The sequence below is a fragment of the Amphiura filiformis genome, chromosome 20 (genome assembly GCF_039555335.1).
Source record: "Amphiura filiformis chromosome 20, Afil_fr2py, whole genome shotgun sequence".
Classification (NCBI taxonomy): domain Eukaryota; kingdom Metazoa; phylum Echinodermata; class Ophiuroidea; order Amphilepidida; family Amphiuridae; genus Amphiura; species Amphiura filiformis.
In genome coordinates, this window is record NC_092647.1 from 1394417 (window position 1) to 1399957 (window position 5541).

The 5541-nt window shown below is 38.2% G+C and overlaps 1 long non-coding RNA gene across 1 annotated transcript; it reads right to left on the minus strand.

Moving 5' to 3' along the window:
* Nucleotides 1-1905: 1905 nt before the first annotated feature.
* Nucleotides 1906-4985, minus strand: LOC140142629 (uncharacterized). Its single transcript, XR_011857546.1, has 3 exons — nt 4937-4985; nt 3702-3763; nt 1906-2011 (listed from the first exon to the last, which is right to left on the minus strand). It is a non-coding gene; the product is annotated as an uncharacterized lncRNA (long non-coding RNA).
* Nucleotides 4986-5541: the final 556 nt, after the last annotated feature.

The window sequence follows — 5541 nt, forward strand, 5'->3', positions numbered from 1 at the left end:
TGTTTATGATATTTACCCATCTTACATGTATTTCTATTCCTACTCAAATGCAACACTGAAATAAATTCAAGCAAAGCAAATGATTATGCTTTTAATTTATTATTCTTTTCATTTTTACACATACAAAGTCATGATTGTTAACATCATCTGCCAGTGATTGTGTTAAAAGTTACCAAATTTGCCTTCAATAATGTAAAGTAAATCTTCAGATACCATGTAAAGAGGTTTAATAAAATGTTATTTTTATATGGCATGGTTCTACTAAGTCTTGAGATTGTAGTCATTCTTCTCTCATCTTTAATGTCCATTTGCATTTTTCCCCATTTTTTTGGCAATAGCTTGTGTTCATGGTGATCATAATTCAAAATCTTCATTTCATGAAGAACTAGCTCAGTTTGCTGATCGCAAGGCCATATATTGCCACATGACTGAGTTAGCTGGGAGTGTTTCAAAATACTTGCATTTCCTTGACAATAATGATATAAAATTGGATGGTTTGAACCCAATACACAAATTTATTGGTCAAGCTATGAGTTTTAAAATATTGGAGGAGACGAAGTCAAGTCCAATATTTTTAACTCATAGCGAGACCAATAAATTTTGCATTGGGTGAAAAAATATCCAATTTTATCATTATGTTTTCAGAATCTTTTTTGGTCAAAAACATGACTTTTGGTAAAAAATGTGATTTTTGGTAAAAAATGTGGTTTTTGGTCAAAATGTGATTTTTGGTCAAAAATGAGTTTTGGTCAAAAAATTGTGGAAAACAATTTTGGGGGGAAAAGTGAGCCTATCCAACACAGTCCAAGTTTTGAGTCCAAGTGTTGGATTATATTGGACTCTTTAACTCTGTACAAAGTATAGGAAGGAAGATTCTGAGAACATAATAGAAATAAATTGAGTGTATGGGCGAATGGGGTTAGTTGCACCTTTGAGTCAAAAGAGTTCAGTGTGGGGCACTAATTGGGGATGGAGGACTACTTAGGTTAAATCATGATATGACTGCTCTTGTGTTTTTTTAACCAAGAACAAATTTGTTTATTTCCCAGGGGTCACTCCCATTGTGGCATGTACACCATCCGCGATAATAAAAAATGCGTGGGGTAGTTTTTTAGGTAGGCACGACACGTGTGTATCGTGTTTAAGGTGTTAAAACATGAAAAATTGGAAAAAAGGGTAGCAAAATTGCAATTGCTAATACGTGGAAATGAAATTTAGGGTATGAAATTTGATGCAAGGAACAAAATCCCTGTATATGTTTAGGGTGTGAAAACAGGCGTGTGATATCTGTTTAGGGTATCGTTTTTAGCCAAGGGTTAAATCCTTGTTTAGGGTGCATTTCAAAAGTTGATTATTGCGGGAGGTGTACAGGCCACAATGGGAGTGACACCCTGCAGGTTTATTTTAATAACCAGTCGGTCCGGCAGACGCAAGCTCGGGCCCTGATAGGCCAGGCTCAAACAAAAGGCTCAACCCAAAGCCTAAAAGCTTACAAGCATGATGTTCTCAGCTGTCTATCCAATCTATCACTACAAGATTCCTATTTTGGCCATCTGCAGACTGGTACACACAAAGTACCTACACAGCACCAATTATGCCACTGCACAGGATCCACCAGCAGTGGTACTGCACTGGTTCTAAACTGGTACTCACCTGGTACTGCACCGGACAAGCCAAGTACATGTACCTCCGACTAATTCAGCGATGGTGTACCTGTGCAGGCAGCCCAATATGAATCAGGTAGTGTAACTGAGCTTCATAATATTAATCCTAAAACACTTGTTGTCACAGTCCACTGCTTAGATTTAATTTCTAAATTGGAATGTAAAATCTAAAAGTTACTTGTCGATTGCTTGTTGCCACAAATGGCACTGTAGTACACCAGTACACAGACTGCATGAGCGATGTTTATTGCAACTTTTCGATCTCAAAAATGGTTCCTGACTACCAGTTGCCTGAGTTATCAGTTTCCAGGGCTTGGTCAATCTTTTGCCTTACCACACACACCAACCTATTAATTTAAAAAGAAATAGAATAAAATATTGTTTCACATCGAACAAGTTTTTACTGCAAATTGAAAATGATACGTGGGATACAATGATATTCTGGGAGACAAATTACTGCTGGTGGCAAACATTAGCAAAATGGTGCAAGTGATTATGAAAATGCCACTATTAGCAACAACATTTCAAATTCATTTCAAAGCAGTTTGAGGTACCGGTACTCACGCTTTCTTACATGTAGCTCCAACTTCCACTGACATTCTCCGCACAAAGGTGTGAGGTGTACACCACAGCCACAAGAGGTCACACAGAAAAATAAATTATCAACAAATTCACAACTACTTTCCTCACATGAAGTTAAATTAAAGAAATCTTTTTTTCTTACATCAGTGTAAATTTTGAGCACATTTGAAGGTGTAAGGTGACCAAAACTGTGACTGAAACTATATTCTCTTCCGGAGACTGGCTTAATCACAAATGAATGAGCAAGGGTTTGCCGTAATAAATACAATGTACATTTGCCTACCACATCACAGTTACTTGGCATGGGACAATTACATATTTAGCATTTTAAATCAAAAAATGATGATTTAAAATTGTATTTAAATATAATGCAGGTTTTTCACAACATCCTTAACCCTGCAGTCACATGGCTGCACACTACAAAAGGGTTGAAATGTTAGCAATACAGCAGGTTTTTTTGGGTTGGATTATTTAATGAGTTTGTGTCCCTAAGTATGTGTAGTAAACTAAAAATCAGTGGCTAAAATACAATGTACATGGCAAATTCCTTTCTATTCAAAAACTAACTTTGCTGAAACTGCAGCCCATTCATGGTGGATGATCACGGATCTACATTAGGGACTGTTCACAAACACTTGTTGGGAGGGCTGATGCAAAAAGGGGGGGCTCTTAAAAGTTTTGACCCTTCTAGGGGGAGAGGGGCTCTGAAAAAATTGACCACAAATTTTCCCGGGAAAATTGAGTATATGGGGTTGACCCATAATTTTCATGTCAAAAAGGGGGCCCTGAAATTTTTGAGATCTGAAAAAGGGGCCCGAAAAATTTTCACGATGAAATTTTTTTGCATCAGGGCCCCCAACAAGTGTTTGTGAACGGTTCCTTAATCGATTTTACTGTATGATACATGTACGAGGGGTATCCAAAAGTTTTGACATCACCCAGAAGTGAAAGAGCTATACTGATAAAATTTTGTCAGTGTAATCACTGGTCCTTATGTACATTATGGTTCAAAATGGTCTCATAAGTATGTTTACTTTCTTTCCAGGTGGTGCTAGATGGGCAGTAGGCGCATTACCTTTTCATGATAAGATCCTCCACTTTCTTGAGTTTCTTCACTGTGGCCGCGCCATCCATAAGTGATGGACGTCCACTTCTTGGCTAATCTGTGAGGGACATGTAGCCAGTTTGGAAATTCCTTTTTCAAAAAGCAACAGTGCAATACGTTCCTCAATTTTCACCATCTTGCAGGTTATGCGCCTAGCTACTGCCCACCTAGTGCCATCTGGATAGAAAGTAAACTTATACTTATGAGACCATTTCTGAACCATAATGTACATAAGGACCAGTGATTACACTGACATAATTTCATCAAAATAGCTCTTTCACTTCTGGGTGATGTCAAAAACTGTTGGATACCCCCGCGTACAATGTACATGTCATACATCATAGACTTACTTGCAAACTCATTTTGTGTGGCATGGTGGTGCAGGGCTCTGGCCTTCTCCTGTCTTTTTCTCCTGATGACATGAAGAAAGAAATGCAAATTTAAATATCAAAATTTGAGGAAAATTGAGGTACATAATACATTAGATGCATGCATAAACTCCTCTAGTTGATTAATTTCACAAAAGTGAGGTTGAGCTTTACCCAAGGAAAATCTAGTACTTGGACGTAAAAAACAAGCAAATACAAACAGAGAAATATTGAAATTCCCAATGATTACACAGACAGTACAAGTACCCACACAGATTTGGTGCCCTAATTTGTATTTACGAACTACACTGTATTGGTAAGCACCGGAAAAATGTATGATTTTGAGAGCAAATTTTAGCATCAATTTCACAAAATTCCTGATTTGTGTGATTTATCCATAATATTACCCAAATGTGTGCATTTTCATAAAAGTTCAAATTTGCATTTTTTAAAATTAAATTACACGGCGCAGAGTTGAATTCGTTAAAATTAAGTCCTATGAGCAGTGGCGTGCGTGGCGCCCCTACCCGGGGCTGAAGAAAATTCAATTTTGCCGCCTTCCTCAGCAGCCCGAAAAGGTTGCCCCAATTTTTTACTGATCGTTTGAAAAAGTGAAGAACAAAAAAAAAAAGGATTTCTAGGCGCTAAGCGCCCAAAAGCAACACATTTTATATATAGTACAATTTTTCAAAATTTCCGCCCTTTTCTTTACAAATTCTTTTTGCACCCTTCTTCTTCCGCTGCCCCTTCGATTTGGCCACCCCTGCTTTGACTCCGGGGCTGGCGCCCTAAAGCCCCAAAATATGCGCATGATGAGGGCGGTCGACTGCATATCCGTCAGTACACGCTTTTCAATACGGAATAAATGCTAACCTCATCGTGACATCATCCAAGCAGCAAAGTTCATTTCCCATGGAAAAAGCATGTATTGACGGATATGCAGTTTTAATACCATTCTGCTATGGTCTATTTTCTATACCGGTACTTTTTTCTGCATGGATTGTATTACAGATCACCATGGGTTCTTTCAATTTTGTGAAAACTTATGTTTTTTTTTGGAAAATGAATACTTTAAAAATGGGTGTCTTGGAAAAATCTTAAAATTTGTGGCCAAACCTAAAATTCGCAATTATACCCAAAATATGTGAATGTTAGCATTTCACATACATGTACATTAACACATATCTTTTCAGATTGATTTTTTTTTAAATACATACCCTTTTCTTTCTTCCTTTGTGTGCTGCTTTGCTTGTAGCTCGATCTTCCCGTCAAAAACAACTATAGGCGTAACATTTTGCCTAACCAACACATCTACTGCTTAGCAGAAATCATTGACGTGCGGGGTACCTGTAAGAACCATAATTGCATAAAAGTGATGTAAAAATTGGTTGATATACAACTTGTCCCTATCCCAACCCACCCCTTGACCAATAGCGTATCTGTGGCAGGGGTCACTCTACCCCCCATGGCTTTGACCAGGAAGGAAAACCTGAAAAATTATGCTAAATCAGCCTATTTTACACCTCTGCCTGAGAAAATCTACCCTGTGACCGGGTAAATCTACCGCACACCAGGATTTTGCCCGCTCTGACAAGTGACCCCAATACATGGTACACCACGTACTGCCCTTGACAATATAGTCTACCCGTCCTTTGACAATATATATAGTCAACTACCTTAATAAGCTTTATTCCCTCCAGCAAGCAAGGGACAGGTTGGTCACTGGTCAGTGACGAGTTGCCTTCAAAAAATGTGGTGCAGGTTGACGCAAGGACAGGTTGGCATAGGAACGGCTTGTCATGTATTCTTAAAAATTAACTTC